The 22,042-nt window shown below is 48.0% G+C and overlaps 1 long non-coding RNA gene across 1 annotated transcript; it reads right to left on the bottom strand.

The window, feature by feature from the left end:
* Positions 1-6: 6 nt before the first annotated feature.
* LOC127302036 (uncharacterized) lies at positions 7-14,961 on the bottom strand. Its single transcript, XR_011745562.1, has 3 exons — positions 14,733-14,961; positions 620-754; positions 7-547 (listed from the first exon to the last, which is right to left on the bottom strand). It is a non-coding gene; the product is annotated as an uncharacterized lncRNA (long non-coding RNA).
* Positions 14,962-22,042: the final 7,081 nt, after the last annotated feature.

Here is a 22,042-nt window from a genome sequence, read left to right as displayed (position 1 = left end):
CCTGATAAAAATAGACCAAGTATTAAGTGTTTCAGGCAGAAGATACGAGGATCAACACTTTAAGGAAAATCAATTAGAAAAATATGTTGCTTAGCAAATAAGTTTTTTGTGCCCCTAATGTTTCCATATGATCTTTAGGTATAGAGATAAGAAACTAAGCTAACCAGTTCTTGTAAATATTCGTTGGATTGATGCGTGGAAACATCGTATTGTTGTTGAAACAGACTTTGATGCAAAGCATGACAAACATCCATCTCTGGTGGACCTGAAACAAAATACATGATCGAGCAAAATTTGATGCAGATTCATCAGTTGGATTGAATTATTGGATGTGTCAGTTTTATGTCATGCATTGACATAACTATAAATATTTAGAATCGCATCAGGGTTGAAACTTGCCATCAAATTTGGGCATGAAATTCATGCTAGTAACGCTACCAATTTGCGCCGACTCATGAAAGTGATGCTTGCTCCCGCTGAGTTCAGCAAGAATTGAAGTTTTAAAATTTTCACCGCAAGTGTATCCATGATGCCCATTAACGAAGTCCTGCCGATGTTCAACTGGAATTAGAAAACAATCACAGATACACATATAATAGTGGGGACTGGGAAGAATAACCTTTATGGTTGTGATAGATCCCTGATCTAGCTCGATCTCATTCTCATCGCCTGGAACTATTGATAAAGGACCATCCTTTAATAGATGAAGAGAAGCTTTCCGGAGAATTGCCGTTGCTGAAAATTCCATTTTAATCTGCAAAAGAATTATCAGCCTAAATTTCTTCAAAAAAAAACCATCAACCAAAAACATGGGTAGATTAATCATAATTTCCTGCTGGATTTGACAATACTGAAGTAAAAAAAATGCAAAAAACTTGCAATATTTTCTGGTTAAATAATGAGCAAGTGAATAGACTTTGCACAAACCCGAGTTTCCCCATGAGGTACCATCCATAGTTATAGGGTCCACCATTTTACCTAACTACTTACCTAGAAGTATAAATCTTGACCCTTGGCTGTCAAGATCTAAGTATAGGTTTTTTTCCCGCAAAAAAACTGCTATAGCCAGTAACTGTATATGTCAAAAGTAGAAAGTCTTAAATGAAATTAAATCCTCGAACTATGGAAAATCAACAGCTAGCAAGCTTTACGTTACTATTACTTTCATACAAATCAATAAGTAGCAAGCTTTACACTTTCTGAGATAGATAAGCTAACAGATTTAGCCACTACCCAAGTACCCATATTTTTTGTAGAATTGCATGCACCAACTAGTTCAACCAAAGGTCTGAACAGATGTAGAAAGGCGAGCAACGCACTTATCCTTCAACACACCACCTCACGTGTGGTTCCCACATGCCTAAACGTAGATTAAAAGTAGACATCGGACTTTTTATTTTAAAATGTGTGGTAGTTGGGTCTTGAACTCAAGACATTGGCCAATACACCAATCAATTTAGCCAAAAGTCCAAATTGATGGAGGGAAATGGTCTTATACTTGAATCAAAGTTAAAAGGTTGACCTGAAAATTTATAACTTTGGATCAAACATCAATAAAAAATCAGCTGAAAAATTGAAACAATTCCTGGACTTGCACCTTAAAATGTTCTATCTGTTGGCATCTTTCCATGCATAAGTTCATTAGAAATTGTGGGTGAAACTCCCAAATTTCACGATTTTTTAACTTCAAAATATGATTTTTGATGTTCTGTAAATGGCTCCCTAGAGCTTGGCTTCCATTTAGAGTTTCCGTCATTTGTGTCATGTACATTCCTCCCACCTATATTAATTTTCAAGCTATGTGTAATTGCATTGCCATATCCTTGTATTTCTGTTGGATTTTCGCCTCTATAATGCATAAAGGCAGAGCTCCTACCGTTCACGGAAAAAAAGCTATTTGCCAATGGTAGAAACTTCAATTGGTGATCCTTCCAGAGGTACAAGCTAGTGATATACTCTCTCCACCAAAAAAAAAAGCTAGTGATATACTCCCTCCGTCCCAATGGAGTACTATATTTGATATAACCAAAAAATGTGAACTAACTGGATTTCCAATTTAAGAACGTGTACATAATCGCTTGAATAAAAGAAGTGTGTGTAATACACATATGGTATTAATCTACCGAATTTTGAGAAATAATTAATTTTTCTTGCAACACACAAATGCTATTTCCTGCAAACTAATTTATTGTACATAGCAAGGAAGAAATCATTTCAGTTTTCTGGAAAACAAATAAATTATGTTTATAGAAGTTCACATGGAAGTTATTTTATACTCCAAAACAATATTATTTCCTGTCAGTCCAAATGCCGAAATTAGCATCTCGTTATCAGTTTGATAATCAATAACCGAGAACCTGTCCAACTTAGTCCCTTTGACTTCCCTATTTCATCACATGTATTTTTTCATCCCCGACTAGTCATATGTCTTCTGTTATCTTGAATGAAAAAAGCCTTTATTAGAAAGAGGAAAATAGCTTAGGCAAAAACATACTCCTATCATTGAGAGTGCACTTGGAAGACCCGGTAATATGTATTTCCCTCCCAAAAAAATCACGTTTACATGCCAAATGAAAGCTTTAACCCAATTTAACAGCAGGGGCGGACCTCGTAGGGGCAAAACCAAGCAACGGCCCACCCATGATTTTGCGCAGTTGCCTTTAAATTGGTATCCCAACCCCTTTGAGCTGGCCCACACTGGTGGAAAAAAGGGCTTTGGTCGCGGTTGGCAACTGCCATTAGTCGCGGTGGCGCAACCGCGACCAAAGCAGCGCGACTAAAGGCCCCCCCCCTTTAGTCGCGGTTCCTTACGAACCGCGACTAAAGGCCCGTCCACGTGGGCCGCAGGCGAGCGCCAGGGCGGAGGACCTTTAGTCGCGGTTCTTCTGGCCAACCGCGACTAAAGGCCTCCGCAGGGTTTAGGGTTTTAGCCCCCCTCCCCCTAAATCTGGTTTCTTTTTAATTTGCATTGTTTTATTTCTTTTGGGTTTTAATTTTGAAGGAGTTTCACATATTCTACGGTACTGTATACATACATGCATATGAATGTACAATTTCAAACAAATTTGAAATTAGAACCAAAAAGAATTCAAGAGGAATATACAATATATATTCAATATCGGATGACCATATACAATATATATTCAATATCGGATGACCATATACAATTTTGAACAAGTTAGTTACAAATTCTGGTGCATATAAAGTTCTACGTCATCGTAATAGTGTTCTCCTCTAGGATCGATGACTTCCCTCGCCAACCATCCAGCTAGTTCCTCTTGAAGTGGTCGGAAGCGAGCTTCTGGACTAAGCGTCTTCCGGAGGTTATTCCTCAGGATGTTGTTCTCACACGTCTGGTCCCGCTCATTGCAGTATCTCCGGATCCTCTCACAAACATAGTATCCACATAGATTGGTCCCCGGTGGCTGAATATCCCCAGTCGTCCGCACCGCCATTTTAAAATGTAGCTCTTTTTTGAATTCACCGACCTTGGTATCTACGAACCGTCTCCAAACCCTACGAGGCAAAGAAAATTAAATAAACAAGAGAGTTATTAATTAGTTACTTGATATTAGGAAATGATGAACGAAATAGGCCGATCGATATAGAGCGCAAATGAATGAAAATAATTACTTTTGCATCATTTTTCTCATGTCGCCCCAAAGCGCCGGATCCATATTCAGAGAGTCGTGGACGAGAACAGAGGAGGTCTGAACTTTAATTACCATAAGAATCCAGTGGAACCTGCGGACACGATACATGCACAGTCATGCATAACTCATCGATTAGCCACATACCATGCATGGAGTAAACAAAAGAGAATGTGCTCAAGACAGAAACACTCACCCAAAATGGTAAGGAAATAGAATATCACTTTTCATTGCTGTTTTCTAATAAACCGCCACAGGTCATCCTCCACGTCGGCGGGATGGTGTTCTAACACATATGAATTAACGATTTGTGGGTCAATGAACCCAACATCATGGATGTTCCTTATTCGCATTTCCCGCTTCTTCATTCTGCATAATAGCGTACACAACAAGATAGTTAGGACAGTGCAGGCAATGAACGAGATGGGGTAGAAATTAATAAATCACTTACGTAACGTAGCAACCGATGATAGATTTGTCGAGGTCGCGCAGATTGAATACAGCTGGAACAATTCACTCAGATGAATTTGTACCCGATAATGTTTGAAGTGATGCTCATATCTAACTTCCGCATAGATATACTCTTTGGCGTTTTTATGTTTTATGTAACCCTTGTACCAATTTAGCAGACCTTTCATTTGTCGAGGTAGATCCTCTTCCTGCGCAGGCTCGACGAGAGGGCCATTCTTCACATATGTAAATACTACGTCCTTCATTGGCGCCTCATCAAGGCCTAGCAGTGCACGAAGAGTGATACCTAACTCGGCCGCTTGTTCTCTGGCACTCGTTACAGTCAATCCATGTGCTGCCGCAGCTGCTATGATATCGGGGGCATCCGGATCGGCGGCTTGCACTATGAGCGGGGCGATCGATTGTTTACTTTGTTCCCCGAGCTGGGCAACTTCTTTCCCCCTTTCTAATTTTGACTCGGCCTCGTCCTCCAAGGCTTTCTTCTCCGCCAACTCTTTCCTGTTCTTGAACGCGAGTGCTTGCCTACGAAGTTCACGTAAATAGTCGTTAGGCAGATTCTTCGCGGCTTGGGACGGTGTGTTCAAAAATGACTTAGCCCACTGCTTTTGCTTGTCAGAATATACTGGCTTGGGCTCGCCCTCTCTTTTCTTCTTGCACTCCTCCTTCCATTTCTCATGCTGAGCAGCCACGGCCGCTGCATTTTCCTCGACACTAAGTTCCCAAGGCCTCGGGATGAGAGGCTTCAGTGATGGCTCTGGTATCTTTGTTTTCTTAGGTACATAAGGGTCCGGGTTAATAACCCAGGACTGCTTCTGCTTCTTCGCCGGAGGTGGATTGGGGGGCGGTGTCTGCTGATCACCCGCCGGACGAGGACTAGGGGGCGGCGTCTGCTTACCCGCCGGACGAGGACTGGGGGGCGGCGTCGGCTGACGTGAAGGAGGTGTATTAGGTGAAGCACCACCACCACCGCCGCCACCGCCACCGTCACCGCCACCGCCACCGCCACCGCCACCACCACCACCGTAGGGGGGTGGACTTGTTGGCGCCTCGCCTGGAAACTTGATAAACTTCTTCTGCCATAGAATGAACTGGCGCTTGACATCTCCAAGTCTTTTCACCCCTTCAGGTGTAGCAATGTCAATGTCCAGGTCCTCAAACCCTTGGACTATCTCCTCCACCGTCACACGAGCATAGCCATCTTGAATGGGGTTGTTGTGGTGGAGTGCTCCAGGTGGCAAAGCACTGCCGATGGCTACCTTCATGGACATGTTCCCGATAGGATAATACAGATGACATGCTTTCATCTCCTTTATATCGTCCACGGGGTAGCGAGGAGGCTCCGGTGCAGTAATTTCGACCACCAGAGGCTCCGGTGCAGTAATTTCTATCGTCGGTGCACCAGCCGGTGAGGCCTCCGTGGAAGCCACGCTGCTTCTTCTCCGCTGCTGGCTTCCGAGATCCATTGGATGATCTTCAGCATGCTGCGCCCGAGCTGCATCTCTTTCGGCGACTAGTACACTCACGGTTTTCTTCATCACATCCATTTCCGTTACCAACTTCGCCACAACATCTGCATCCCGATCCATCTTTCTCTTACGGCTTCTGTAACCGTACGGGTCATCGTTCTGGGGGAACCCTACTTTCCACGGAATGGGCCCCATGCCTCGTATACGTCCTCCGTGTTCAGGATTCCCGAGGGCTTTTGTCAGGGCGTCGTTCTCTCTGTTGAACCTGATCCTCCCCTCTTGAGCCTCCCTCATTGCCTCAATAAGCTTTTTGGTGGGTGTAATTATTTTGCCCTGGTAAACACACTCCCCTGTCTCCGGGTTCAGCGATCCCCCATGCCCGTACCACCAGCTTTTGGCCCTTGGGTCCCATCCCTCCGTACCTGGACGGATTCCTCGCACCCTCAGCTCGTTCTCCATCTTCTCCCACTTAGGCTGCCAAAAGCGATACCCTCCTGGCCCCATTTTATGATTGTACTCCTTCTTGGCCGCATTTTCCTTATTTTTTTCGATAGTTCAAGGAACTGCTCCGATTTCTTTTGCTTCACAAATTCTGGCCAATCATGTTGCAGTTTCTCATATTGTCCTTTGAAATCCGGAGTCTTGCCCTGGTTGACAAAGTCATGGGCTAGATTTTGCTTGTATTTCCGGAATGCGTTGGCCATCCTAGAAAGAGCGAACTGTTTGACTAGCTTGCGCCTCTTCTTGTTTTCCGCAATCTTGTTACCCTCCTCATCGTATTTGCGGTATTCCGGAGGTAGAACGAAATGTTCCATAAGCTTGTTGAAGCAATCTTTTTTTTCTCTCTTATCGACAAAAGTGAAACCAACACGTGCCTTCTTTGGCTCATTCCACTCCTGGCGGGTGATCGAGACGTTGTCTCTAACAACGGCTCCGCATTGGCTGACAAACTTGGTGGCGTTCTTGCTGGGCTCCAGCGGCCTGCCGGTTGCTTCGTCGACAACATCGATGGTGCATGTTTCTCCTGCTTTCATCGTCTTGGTTGCGCCACGCTTTGACGACGTACTCGATTTTTTCGACGATCCGGCCGAGGGCTAAAATAAGAAAGAGAGTCGCGCGCGTTAGTACACACACATTTATTCAAATCAGTTAGTTTGTATCACCAGACGCTCAATATGTATATATATATACCTCGGCGCCGGAGGTGGTTGCTACTTCCAATTGAAGATCGTCGTTTATCGACGTTTCTTCGGCATCATCTGCTTGCTGACGGCGCCCTTCATCTTCACACTCAAGGTTCAGATAAGAAGAGATATCATCTTCTTCTTCTCCGGTCGGCACATATGGAATATCGCCTTTGATGATGCTGAACATATGGTCTTCAGCGTCCGGATCATAGTTGTCCAGAATCGGGTCTGCTCTATCGTCCGCCATATGTCAGTCCTGAAAACATGTAGTCAAAACAAATTAATTGTGTATATGCCAGCATTATCACATCTCTTCTACATATAAAGAGAGACGGCGACGAGGGAGGCGAGAGAGGGGGGACGCAGTGACCGCGTGACCGAGAGAACGGTGGCGGTGGCGAAAGGGCGGTGGCGAAAGGGCGGTGGCGGTGACGAGGACACATAACCCTCGCGGTGGCGGTGGCGCGTTGACGGCGTTGGCGTTGGCGCGTTGAATAGAGGCGGTAGCGTTGACGGCGTTACATTTTTATGAATAGGTAGCGTTTGTGGCGTTGACGGTGTTGGCGGCAATGCAGCGGCGACACCACGGCGACAACGACGAAGGAGTTATAGTTAATTATATAGTTAAAATTAAAAATAACAAACATAATTACAAAATTACAAAATTTTAAGTTTTTTAAGTTCTTTTTGTTAAGTATATAGTTAAAATTTAGTTCTTTTTAAGTTCTTAAAATTTAGTTCTTTTTAAGTTTATAGTTCTTTTTGTTAAGTATATAGTCCCGAAAACTTTTATGATAAGTTCTTTTTAAGTTTATAGTTCTTTTTGTTAAGTTTACAAAATTTAGTTCTTTTTAAGTTTATAGTTCTTTTTAAGTTCTTAAAATTTAGTTCTTTTTAAGTTTATAGTTCTTTTTGTTAAGTATATAGTCCCGAAAACTTTTATGATAAGTTCTTTTTAAGTTTATAGTTCTTTTTGTTAAGTTTACAAAATTTAGTTCTTTTTAAGTTTATAGTTTTTTTTGTTAATTATCAAATTTTACCGTTTTCTAAAACTAATTAACTAGTTAAAACTAAAAAAACCTAAAAAACTAAAAAAAAAAAAAAGGCGGCCGGCGCCCCACACGATCTCTCAGATCACAAGCGCGTGCGCGCGGCAACACACAGCGCCGGCGCCGGCGGGCTAGAGCGGCGTTGGCGGCGAGCGAGGCGGCCGCGCGCGCGCGGCCGTGGGCGAGGCGCGCGGCGTTGGCGAGCGAGAGGCGGCCGCGCGCGGCCGTGGCCGGGCGAGAGGGAGGAGCGGGCCGGGGGAGACGGCGCGCGGCGACGGCGAGAGGGAGGAGCGGGGGCGACGGCGCGCAGCAACGTACGACGGCGGCGGAGGAGTTCGGCGCGGCGACGAGGGCGTCGAGGAGGCGCGGCGGCGAGCACGAACTCTGCAGAGAAACGAGGAGGCGCGGCGGAGAAGAAGAGGAACTGGCGCTTGGCGCCGCGCGCGTATTTATAACCCCCCCCTTTAGTCGCGGTTGGGGACGCGACCCGCGACTAAAGGGTACCCTTTAGTCGCGGTTGGCCAGACCAACCGCGACTAAAGGGTTTTTTCGCCGGGTTTTTCGTTCCCGCGCTGAAGGACCCTTTAGTCGCGGTTGGCCTCGCCAACCGCGACTAAAGGTCTTTTTTCAAATTACTTTTCTTTTTCAATTCAGAAAATAAAACTAATTCATTTCAGAATCATAAAATACAAATAATATATCAAAAAAATCAGAAAAATAAAACTAATTCAATTCAAATTCTTAAAAATACAAATAATATATCAAAAAAATCAGAAAAATAAAACTAATTCAATTCAAATTCTTAAAAATACAAATAATATATCAAAAAAATCAGAAAAATAAAACTAATTCAATTCAAATTCTTAAAAATACAAATAATATATCAAAAAAATCAGAAAAATAAAACTAATTCATTTCAAAATTTTAAAAATACAAATTATATATCAAAAAAATCAGAAAAATAAAACTAATTCATTTCAATATGTTAAAAATACAAATAATATATCAAAAAATTAAGAAAAATATAACTAATTCAATTCAATATGTTAAAAATACATATAATATATCAAAAAATTCATAAAAATAAAACTAATTCAATTCAAAATGTTTAAAATACATATAATATATCAAAAAATTCATAAAAACAAAACTAATTCAATTCAAAATCTTAAAAATACAAATAATATATCAAAAAATTCATGAAAATAAAACTAATTCAATTCAAAATCTTAAAAATACAAATAATATATCAAAAAATTCAGAAAAATAAAACTAATTCAATTCAAAAATTTAAAAATACAAATTATCAAAAATTCATAAAAATAAAACTAATTCAATTCAAAAGTTCGTTGGCCCCCTCTTCCCGCCTCTTTCCGCCGACCCCCTCTTCCCTCCTCGTCTTCCCGCCATTTCTTCCCTGTCTTCCCGCCTCTTTCTTCCCGCCAATTGTTTCCCGCCAATTTCTTCCGGCCTCTTTCTTCCCGCCAATTTTTTCCCGCCAATTTCTTCCCGCCACTTTCTCCCCGCCTCTTTCTTCCCGCCTCCTGTCTTCCCGCTCCCATTTTTCCCGCCATTTGTCACTACATATAGGTAGCCCGGCTTGGCCAGCATCACATCTCTACAATCTCTCATCACTCTCTCATGGCTTCCACCGCACCCACTCTAACCTACCGGCGGGTGGAGGAGCTTTGCGCCTCGAACTACCCTTGCCCTCCGGGCTACCGCGTCCCTGCCGGCTGGAGCCTAAGCGCCGGCGGCGTGCCGGTCCCTCCCGTCCCTCAGGGTACTGCGCGCCGGGCGGCCATCACGAACCACTACTACCTCGACCTCACGCCGGAGTAGCGGATGAATCCCCGCTGCCATCCCGATAACCAGCATACTTGGGACGCCTTCTTCATCAATCGGCGTGAGAGGGCGCTCGCCAGGTATGAGGAGGACGGTCTGCCTCCTGGAAACTTCCACGAGGCCGGCCGTCGGCTATGGTGGTACGGCCGGACACGGCCGAGCGTCATGGACTCCCTCACGCCCCGCGCTCTCCCCCGCCAGCGCGACCCTCAGATCGAGCCACGCGCGCCGCCCGACGACAGCGACGACAGAAGAGCGACGACGACGCCGGCAACTTAGAAGGCGACGACTACCAGTACAATGGCGGCGGCTATGAAGACTACGAGTATGCATATTATACGCCTAGGCAGGAGTATGACTAAATCACTCCAAATTTCATGTATGTAGGAGTATGACTTAGTCACTCCAAATTTCCTATATGCAGGAGTATGACTTAGTCACTCCAAATTTCATGTATGCAGGAGTATGACTTAGTCACTCCAAATTTCATGTATCATCAGTGCTATCTCGAGTCAATTGAATCATTCGAAAATGGACACCAAACACATCACGGGTAATATAATTCACATGATTCATTCAACAAAGTTTGGTACAATAAATTATTACACATCATTTCTTCCCTTGTGTCCCTGCTTGCTTACGATTGTGCCGTATCCATGGAGCATCCTCATCATTTAACTTAATGCTTGGGTCGGTGTTCACTTTGAAGGGCGGAATTTCAGCAAACATATTATAATCTTCTGACATGTCTATCTTGTCCTCCACTCCCACGATGTTTCTTTTCCCTGAAAGAACAATGTGGCGCTTTGGATCATCGAACGATGTACTGATCGTTTTCTTATCTTTCCGTTTCCTCGATTTGCTACTCATGTCCTTCACATAGAAAACCTGAGCGACATCTTTCGCTAGGACGAATGGTTCGTCAAGATAACCAAGATTGTTGAAATCCACCATTGTCATTCCGTATTGCTGGTCCACCTTTACCCCACCTCTTGTTAGCTTGAACCATTTGCACCGGAACAAAGGGACCCTAAAGGAGGGTCCATAGTCAAGTTCCCATATCTCCTCTATGTAACCATAATATGTGACCTTTTGCCCATTCTCGGTTCTTTGCATCACAGCGGACACCACTGTTTTGGTTGGTGCTCTTTTTATCTTGGGCGATCGTGTAAAATGTATTCCCATTTATCTCGTACCCTTGGAAAGTTGTTATAGTCGAAGATGGTGTCTTGGCCAACATGTACAGCTGATCTACAACCTTATTGTCACTCATTAAATGTTTTCTCAACCAACTGCCGAAAGTCTCCATGTGGGCCTTCCTAATCCAGGATTCGGGCTTCCCGGGGGTTGTCCGAGCGTAAAATATTCTTGTGTTTCTCAAAGTACGGAGCCACCAAGCTGGAATTGGTCGAACTGTGTGGTGTGCTTGATCGAGAATGGCCGTCCATACATATCATTGATTTCCTTCCGATCGTGCCTTTTCCACTTAGTCTCCCCTCGTGCCGCGATTGAGGAAGACCAATCGGCTTAAGGTCAGGAACAAAGTCAACACAAAACTCAATTACCTCCTCATTTCCATAGCCCTTGGCGATGCTTCCTTCGGCCCTAGCACGGGTACGAACCTATTTCATTAATACTCCCATGAACCTCTCGAAGGGGAACATATTGTGTAGAAATACAGACCGAGAATGGAAATCCCATCGACTAGGTGAACCAGGAGGTGCGTCATAATATTGAAGAAGGATGGCGGGAACACCAACTCGAAACCGACAAGACATTGGATCACATCGTTACGTAACCGTGGTAGAACTTCTGGATTGATTACCTTCGAGAGATTGCATTGAGGAATGCACATAGCTTCACAATGGCTACTCGAACATTTTCCGGCAGAGCCCCTCAAAGCAATCGGAAGCAATTGCGTCATAATCACGTGGCGCCGTGAGACTTCAGGTTTTGGAACTTTTTCTCCGCCATGTTTATTATTCCCTTTATATTGGACGAGAATCCTGACGGGACCTTCATATCTGCTCGTGCATTCAAAAAGATGACCTTCTCTTCTTTGGTCGTAGCGTAGCTGCACGACCTTGAAACCGTTCCGGATGCTGGTCATCGGGGTCTTTCAAACTTTGCTGGTCCCGCCGTGCTTCCTTTGTATCATTTGACTTCCCATACACGCCCAAGAAGCTTAGGATGTTCACGCAAATATTCTTCGTAACGTGCATCACGTCGATTGCAGAGCGGACTTCTAGGACTTTCCAATATTCTAGCTCCCGTAATATAGATTTCTTCTTCCACATGGCTACGTGCCCGTCAGCTCCTTCGGAACTGATTGTCCGCCAGACCCATTCCAAAGATGACTTTCAAACCCTTGACCATATCAAATACCTCAGCACCAGTGTGTTCCGCAGGTTTCGGCCGGTGATCTGCCTTGCCGTTGTAATGCTTGCCTTTCTTTCTTACTGGATGACCTTTCGGAAGAAATCAACGATGCCCAAGGTACACGTTCTTCTTACAATTTGGCAAATGTACACTTTCAGTCTCATGTAAGCAGTGCGTGCATGCATTGTATCCCTTATTTGACAGTCCCGAAAGGTTACTAAGAGCAGGCCAATCGTTGATGGTTACGAAAAGCAACGCTCGTAGGTCAAATTCCTCTTCTTTGTGCTCATCCCACACACGGACACCAGGTCTGCCCCACAGCTGTAAAAGTTCATCAACTAATGGCCTTAGGTACACATCGATGTCGTTGCCGGGTTGCTTCGGACCTTGGATGAGCACTGGCATCATAATGAACTTCCGCTTCATGCACAACCAAGGAGGAAGGTTGTAGATGCATAGAGTCACGGGCCAGGTACTATGGCTGGAGCTCTGCTCGCCAAAAGGATTCATGCCATCCGTACTTAGACCAAATCTTATGTTCCTTGCGTCACTGCAAAATCTTTGAACTCTCGTCGATCTTTCTCCATTGCGTTCCATCTGCGGGGTGTCTCAACTCCCCGTCCGACTTACGGTCCTCTTTGTGCCATCGCAACAACTTGGCATGCTCTTTGTTCCTGAACAGACGTTTCAACCGTGGTATTATAGGAGCATACCACATCACCTTGGCGGGAACCCTCTTCCTGGGTTTCTGGCCCTCAACATCGTCACCGGGGTCATCGCCTCGATCTTATAACGCAATGCAAGGTGCATACGGGCATTCATTCAAATTCTCGTATTCACCGCGGTAGAGGATGCAACGTTGATGCATGCATGTATCTTCGTAACCTCTAAACCTAGAGGGCGGACAACCTTCTTTGCTTCGTACGTAGTGGCGGGCAACTCGTTATTCTTTGGAAACATATTCTTCAACATTTTCAGCAAGTTTTCAAATGCCGAGTCAGCTACACCTGCCTGTGCCTTCCATCTCAGCAAATCCAGTGTGCAGCCCAGCTTTTTCAGACCATCATCGCATCCGGGGTACAGCGCCTTCCCGTGATCCTCTAACATGCGATCCAAATTCTCCCTCTCTTTTTCAGTTTCGCAGCGTCTCCGTGCATCAGCAATGGTCCGACCAAGATCATCAACGGGATCATCACGTGCCTCTTCTTCACCTTCCCCTTCACCTGCCCCTTCACCTTCAGCATCCTCCATGAAAGTATCACCGAAATGAGCAAGATAGCTTTCATCGATGAAATCATCCCCTTCTTCATCTTCTTCCATTATAACCCCTCTTTCTCCATGCTTGGTCCAACAATTATAGCTTGGCATGAAACCGTGCCGAAGCAGGTGCATGTGAACATCTCTTGAGGAAGAGTAACCCTTCTGATTCTTACATTTAACACATGGACAGATAACAAAACCCCCCTGCTTGTTCGCATTAGCCACTACGAGGAAATCTTTCAAACCCGCACTGAACTCGCCGGAGAGTCGGTTACCGTACATCCATTGTCGATTCATCTGCATTATTATAATATAAAATATATAATTAACCATCATGCATTTGTTAAACTAACTAGCTACAAACAATATAAATTAAACAATGAACTACACACACATGCACATTTTATCAACGACACATCAAAGGTTCAAGTTGCTAACCGCGATCGAGGAGGAAAAAATAAATGAGAAAGCTCAAGTGTGGCTCCAACACTTCATATCATGTTTGTTTCATGCTCTTGGGGCATTTCATCAAACACCTTATGTGCATAAGAGGAACCAAAAGCAAACCTAACACCCACTTGTGAAGCTTGTGAAGAGAATGACACCAAATGGCTAAGTGTTGGCTGCTGGATGGGTATATATAGGGGAGGGGCTTTAGTCCCGGTTGGCCTGGCCAACCGCGACTAAAGGCCTTCGGGCACCTTTAGTCGCGGTTGGCCTGGCCAACCGCGACTAAAGACCCCCCACGTGCACCGGCTGGCCACCGAGCGCCCTGGGCCCAGGCCTTTGGTCGCGGTTCTCCTCCCGAACCGCGACTAAAGGTACCATTAGTCGCGGTTCCTGCAGCATCGCGACTTATGGGGCTCACCCGAAGCCTGTTTTTCCACCAGTGCCACCCATACATTTGCCTATAGTTCCGCCGCTGGTTAACAGGGTTAACACTCAAGTGTGTGAGGATGCACTAGGTATGGCACATTCGATATCATCATCCTCACACACACCCACATAGGGTGCTACCTGCTTCACTCTAACATTAACCATACCACATGTTCAAAACGCAATCATAATATAAAGATGTAGATCAACCATACAAATAATCGTTTCACGTGAATCCTAAAAAAGGATAATAGAAATTTAAGTGCAACAAATGGATGCAGCCTAAACAAATTGTTTCACACCAATTTCCTAGATTCCCAGATCTACCACTGAGATCAGAAGGAGATCAACATACGAGCACCTGCCTGGACAGGGGATACCGGGAAATGAACAAAGCACCCTTAACCCCGTCCTCCTGCCAACCCTCCCCAACGTCAACCCCACAAAAATGAGATCTACCCAACCTTTGCAATCGAAAGCGAGCTGAGTTACTGAACATTCGTCTTTTCTGTAGATCGGCGTCGAAAAATGGTCTAGGGTTTGGCTCACCTCAGATTTTGGGGAGTGGCGGAGGAAGGCGTCGGCGAGTGAGCTGAGGGGGTTGGAGGACGACGATCCCGGCGCCGCGCAGACGGAGCGTCCCATCACCAGATCTCGCAGGCCCGTCTCCGACAGACGACTGTACGTTCGTCCGTCTTCGCCCTTGTTAACCGGCGGCGAAGGCAGTTACTGCTGCTGCTTCGCTCTGTGTTGGTGACGAGGGGTTCGAGGCGGCTCTGGTATGTCTTTTGAGTCAGCGGTCCATTTCTGGTCCTGGCTACGGCTATTTATACGCGAAAATTAGGGCTCTTTGTTCGATGCAATCCACGTGGCAACGAATGGGATGACGCGTCTGATATGCACGAATCTCGTGCAGAAATATTTTTAAGAATTTTAACATGACTAGGTTCATAGGAAATGGAAACTGAAAAATATTCGCACGCTTTGAACGACGCAACAATCTCCACCGAAGAAATATTAGGATTAAATTGATGTAATACCACCACGGCTTTAAGCACTTTATAACAGTTTGGTGCCCGACGCGGCCGGTGAGGGCGGCGCGCTCGACGAGGGGCGCGGCGGCGCGGCTGCCTCAGCAGCGGCGTGGAAGCTTCGTGGCGTGGCGGCGACCCCGTCTTGGAGGCGGCGGCTACCCTCGGGCGGCCACCAAGTCCGGCGGCGGGCGGCGCTGTAGGGGTGGCCAGCGACGGCGACGGCGCTGGGGATGGCAGCGACGGCACTGGGGAAAGGGCGACGGCGCTGGCGGCAGGTTGTGCTGGGCGGCCGGAGTTGGCATCATGGCGGCGCGGGCTTGCTGGCTCGGATCTGGGCCCTTTGGGCCCGATCTGGGTTTGGCGGGCCCCGGCCGTCCTGCCCTCCAGCGCCTGGGTGCGGCCAGGCACCTCCTCCTTGTCCGTCCTTCTCGGCTCCGAGCGCATGTGCTGCTGCTCTGGCCGGGTTGGGCGGAACCCTACGCCATCTTGGCGTGGCGGCTCGTGGCGCCCGCGCGGCGCTGGTGACAAGGTGGACGATGCTGGGTGGCCGGCGATGCTCTCTGAGGTGGATGTGTGCAGTCCCGCAGCGACCCACCCCATGGTGGCACCTACGCCGCTTGCGGCTCAGTAGTGCCCCTCTTAGGCAGCCTGTCCCTTTGTGGGCATGGCTGCCCCCGACCTGGCGCGCTGGACGTGCTGCCGGTGGGTTGCGCTGCCAAAGCTAGCGCTTTGAGAGAAAAGGGTCAGCGCAGGAGGTCTTGGCGAAGGATGATAGTGCCTGCAGTGGTGAGGAACCATGCTCTGGGCGAAAGCCCTGCCTTTCGGGGCCGGTGACGGCGACGCCTGAGGGCGCCGTTTTCCTCTTGTGGCGTCACCGAGGAGTTTCGGCACCTCCCTTGCCTAGGGTCTCATGTTTCGGGTGAAAACCTCAGATTTGGCTAGCCAAATCGGGCGACGACGGCGTCTTGGACGCCGTACCCTCCTTGGAGGCGTCGTCTTGGGAACTTGAGTTCGGGCCGTACGTCTTCCTCGTGGATCTTAGCGCTGACCACATGGGAGGTGTCTTGCGATGCAGGTAGCGCGCTAGCCTCTCGAGTAGTATCGCGGTGGCTTGCGCGATGAGGATCTTCCTCGATCAGCGCGAGCATGCCTCTGGATGAGCAGTGGTGGGCTGGCCTCTGTGTTTGTTGGCGGGCTGCTGAAGACTGCACGCTTGCACGTCTGTCAAGGTTGCCGGGAGCTAGCCGCTGCGCCGACGGCGTTCCTCGGATTTGGGTCGAGGCCGGAGCAGCAATTGCTCCCAGCTGAGCCGTGGTGGGCTCGCGGGATTCAGGTGGTACGCGTCTTGGCTGCAGCTGGCAGGTTCTTGGTAATTTCGACGATGCGCGAGCACTGCGACTTTCATCGGCAAGGGTTCTGTCTTGCGGAGGAGCTCACTCTGTAGTGTCCCGGAGGAGCACTCGACGGATTTCGGCCTTTTTGTCGTAGTCTAGTTTGAGTGTCGGGTGTGTACTGTGGGTGTTCGGCCTTTTCTTAGGCTTGTAATGTAAACTTCCTTTCTATCAATGAATCGAAACGCAAACCTTTTGCGTTTTCGCGAAAAAACAGTTTGGTGCCGCCGTTGCTCCAAACAAATTCATGTTTTAGAGTCAAATGTATCAGCTTTGTTCTACCAAGTTTTTTCAAAAAAATATTAGGACTTAGCCATGGTTAAATTAGTAATGCCTTAACCGCAATTACAAAGTATTGGAAGATCAGCTTATAGGCAACTTACACCACAAGAAAGGAACAAACACATCTTGCTAGTTGAGGCCCTCGTCCATCCGCTAAATCAAACATTGGAGAAGACACGATGAGAAGGTACGTTAGGAGAGAGAACCAGTCTTTGTCTTCGCCTCGCAAGCCGTCGAAGTATAGACATCCTCTTCTGCCACCTAAGAAGGATCCTACCTTCTCGCCCATGGTCGAGGCATCGCATCGACGAGAGCAGGAGAAGCTCCACCTATAGCACCGAGGTCACACAGGACGGGCTGCCCAAAGCAGGAATTATCACCGAGATCACCTCCGCACAAGAAACGCAGACATCGTCGTCGACTGCCACATTGATCGCCATCAAGACGCGAGCTTTAGGACTGAAGTCACCGAACAAAGACACGGCTGTAAGGTTGGCATCACAGCCACCACACAGGTCAGGACACAAACACCAGCAGCTCGAAGTCGCCGCAGATCCCTATCCTCTCTCGCCCAGGCTTGAGGATGCCGCTCCGCCAACGACACCGACACCACATGGCAGAAGAGAAATCAAGCAAGGTACCGACGAAACACGGCACCGCGCCACCACAACAGGGATGGTGCCACTGGAACCCACCAGAACACGTAGCTCAGCACCACTCCTCCAACCCAAGATGGCGTCTTCAGCAAAGAAACGGAGCCACCGCACCATAGCGACCAAATCCGAGAGATTTTGGGTTTTCACATGGGACGAGGAGGGGGAATGTATACGCACCTCACGTGTGCCTCCAGAGAGGGGAACGGCGCAAAGCGTCGCCGTCGTGACTGCCACCGCCAGTCAAGGGTTTCCCCCGGGCCAGAGCTCCCATTCCCATCGCCCGAAGTTGAAACCCGGCGAGAACACCAGGCCCCATCAGCCTCGGGGTGGGAGCCACACACAGGGAGGTAGAGCAGTAGCCTCCGCTCCCTCGCAGCCCGCGCGGCCAAGAAGAGCATCCCACGGCAACCCTACCGTGGGCGATGTCGCCCTAGTTAGGGCAATATGCTTATTGTATTATCAGGGGGCCAAAGGCCACAATATATAGTACATGTACAGGTGCACATATGCAGAAAGCCCCCTAACATATGGGGAAACTACAATAGACAAATATATACATCTAACACCCCCCCTCAAACTCATGGTGGATCCACAACACTGAGTTTGGAGAGTAAGAAATCATGCTGCGCTCGAGTCTGTGCCTTCGTAAAGAAATCCGCCAACTGCAAATCTGAAGGCACATAATAAACCGCAACAACATCATCCTGGACCTGTGCACGTGTGTAAAAAGCATCAACACCGATATGCTTGGTCAGCTCATGCTTGACCGGATCACGTGCAATACTGATAGCACCTGTACTATCAGACAAAAGTGGAGTGGGTGTCCTAACAGAAACCCCAAAATCTGCAAGCAACCACCGTAACCAAGTCACCTCAGCAATCAACAAAGCCATAGCCCGCAACTCAGCCTCAACACTCGAACGGGAAACTGCGACCTGTTTCTTCGTCTTCCAAGCAACAAGCGAACCACCTAGAAACACACAGTAAGCAGAAAAGCGAACGACGATCCGTAGGATCACTCGCCCACGTAGCATCCGAAGAGCACTGGAGCTGGAGAGAGCTGGAACGGGGAAAGAAAAGGCGACGAGTGATCGTGCCACGAAGATAACGAAGAACACGGAGGAGATGACTATAGTGAACAGTGGTAGGAGCTGAGACAAACTGACTCAGAATATGAACAGGATAAGAAATATCAGGACGAGTGACAGCAAGATAAACAAGACTCCCAACAAGATGGCGATAACGGGTGGGATCAGGAAGAGGATCACCATCAGTAGGACGAAGCTTAACATTAAGCTCCATAGGAGTATCGACTGTGCGCTCATCCCCAAGAGCAGCACGAGCAAGAAGATCCTGAATGTACTTTTCCTGAGAGATAGAAAAGCCATCAGAAGTGGAGGAAACCTCAATGCCAAGAAAATAGCGAAGAGGACCAAGATCAGTCATAAGAAACTGATCGCGAAGACGAGCCTTGACGAAGGCAATATACTCAGGATCATCACCAGTAATGATCATATCATCAACATAGAGAAGAAGAAGAGTACGTCCACGAGGAGAAGTGTGAACGAAAAGTGCTGGATCATGAAGACTAGGAGAGAAACCAGCAGCAGTCACCACAGAGGCGAAGCGCTCAAACCAGGCACGAGGGGCCTGTTTGAGACCATAGAGAGAACGTCGAAGACGACAAACCATCCCATCGGGAACAGAATACCCAGGAGGAGGCTGCATGTAAACCTCCTCACTCAACTCGCCATTAAGAAAAGCATTCTGAACATCAAGCTGGAGACAGACCAGCGACGAAGCAACAGCAAGAAGGGTACGCACAGTAGTCATATGAGCCACAGGGGCAAAAGTCTCATCATAATCACGGCCGTGCTCCTGCTGAAAGCCACGAGCCACAAGACGCGCTTTATAGCGCTCAAGAGATCCATCAGAGCGAGTCTTAATTTTATAGACCCACTTACACGTGATAGGACGAACACCAGAAGGGGGAGAAACAAGATCCCAAGTGCCAGTGCGCTCAAGCGCAGCGATCTCCTCAGCCATGGCAAGCTGCCATTCAGGATGACGCTCGGCATCCCGATAAGAAGTCAGCTCGGAAACGATAGAAAGACCATACTGACTAGGAGAGTAACGAGCTGGAGCACGACGCTGACGAACAGGCCGTGAAGGGGGAAGGTCATCAGCGGAGGACAACTCATCAGAAGAAGAGGAAGAAGGGACAACATCAGAAGGATCCGAAACCGGAGAACGAGGAGTACTAGGTGGACTAGACGGAGGAGAGGATGGCGCCGAAGGGGACGCATCAGGACTAGGAGGGGGAGGAGACGGGATAGCAGGGGGTGCATCCGGAAAAAGAAGAAAAGAGATATCATCCACCGGGTAAGTACCCGAGGTGGGACGAGGATAGAAGGGACGCGTCTCATCAAACGTGACATCACGAGAGATGCGCATCCGACGACCAACAGGGTCCCAACAGCGATAGCCCTTATGCTCATCACTGTATCCAAGAAAAACACACTCAACAGACTGAGCGGTCAGCTTGGTGCGATCGCGAGGAGGGAGAAGAACATAGCAAACGCAACCAAATAAACGAAGTGTCGAGTAATCTGGAGAGCAACCAGAAAGACGCTCGAGAGGAATGCCACCTTGAAGGGCAGCAGAAGGCTGAATGTTAATGAGGTAAGTCGACGTAGCGACAGCCTCAGCCCAGAAATGCGGCGGAAGAGAGGAAGCAATCATCATAGCACGGGTAGTCTCAAGAATATGACGATGCTTACGCTCGGCGACACCATTTTGAGCATGGGCGCCGGGACACGAGAACTGGGCAAGGGTGCCCTGCTCAGCAAGAACACCACGCAGGTGCTGGGAGATATACTCTCCGGCAGAGTCAGCACGAAACACACGAATAGGCGTGGAATACTGAGTACGAACCATGGCTGCAAAACGCTGATAAATAGAAAGCACCTCGCTGCGAGAGTGCATAAGAAACAACCAGGTGTATCGCGAAAAATCATCAATAAACAAAATATAGTATCGATGACCCCCTTTCGAAGGGAAGGGAGCCGGACCCCAAACATCTGAATGCACTAAATCAAAAGGTCGCTGAGATACAGACGCACTAGTAGGATAGGGAAGCTGAATCTGTTTGCCTAGCCTACAACCCTGACACGAATGCAAAGACACATCTCCTGAGACAGACCCCAGAAGACCACGACGAACTAATGACGATAAACGGGAGCCACAGAGGTGACCCAGCCGATGATGCCACTGCTGAAAAGATCCGATGACGAAGCGGCAACCGCGGAGAATCGCGAGATGAAGTGGCAGCAGAAGGAACGCGAAGCCAGTCTAACTCCCAGAGCCCCGGGGACTCAAGGCTGCGAGGGCCAGCTCCAACCAGGGCCTGTGTACGGCGGTCCTGAACAGCACAAGAATCAGCGTCAAGAATGACGCGACAACCAGAATCAGTAAGCTGACTAGCGGAAAACAGGTTCATCTTAAGACTAGGAACATGGGAAACATCAGGAACAGAGAAAGAAGTAGTAGAAAGAGTGCCTCGACTGGAAACAGGGAGAGAGGTACCATCAGCCGTGATAACATGAACAGGCGAAACAAGAGAGCGAAGAGCAGAAAGAATAGAAGACGCAGAGGTCATATGAAAAGAAGCTCCAGAATCCAGATACCACGGGGATGACGTACCTGACTGTGTGGAAGAAGGTGGTCGCGCGGTGCCAGAAGAGCCAGGCACAGAACCAGCAGTACCCGTCGAGGAAGAGCCTGTACCAGCGAGCAGACCACGAAGACCACGGATAATGTCCTGATCAGATAGCGCAACAGCAGAAGAACCTGAAGAGCCAGCCTGACGACGAGTAAGGTGCGGCGGGCGTAAGCTGGGATCCCTCTGCCAGCAAGTAGAGATAGTGTGGCCAGGCCTGCCACAGTAGGTGCAAGGAGGTGACGTCGAACCACGAGGCTGCTGGGGCTGACGCTGACCAGGAGTAGGCAGTATCGGCTGTGCCGGAGGCCGCAACGAAGTCGGCGGCATAGGAGGTCCACGAGCAGACGGCACAGGAGGGCCACGAGCAGCAAGAACAGAGGGAACCTCAAGAAGACCAGCACCACGAAGACGAGTCTCCTCAGCATGAAGCTCAGCAAGGACCTCAGAGAGCGGAACACGACCACGGGCAAGCAGCTGGGCCCGGCGCGGCTCAAACTCCTTACGGAGCCGCGACAAGAACTCAAAAACGCGCTAAAACTCCAGATCCGCGCGCACAGTCAGACAGCAGGGACAGGTGGCACACACAGCTGTACGGAGAGAATCAAGCTGGCGCCAAATAGTAGCACTCTGAGTGTAGAACTCATCAATAGTAGAATCACCCTGCTGAAGAGCATGCTCCTGGCGGACCACAGACAGGTAAAGAGCATCACCAGACGGCTGATAGCGCTGACGAAGAAAAGCCCACTGAGCAGCAGCGGTGGGAAGACCCATAAAC

The sequence above is a fragment of the Lolium perenne genome, chromosome 5, assembly GCF_019359855.2.
Source record: "Lolium perenne isolate Kyuss_39 chromosome 5, Kyuss_2.0, whole genome shotgun sequence".
Taxonomy (NCBI): Eukaryota; Viridiplantae; Streptophyta; class Magnoliopsida; order Poales; family Poaceae; genus Lolium; species Lolium perenne.
The sequence above is the reverse complement of the archived record's forward strand: the minus strand, read 5'-3'. Positions and strand labels throughout refer to the sequence as shown.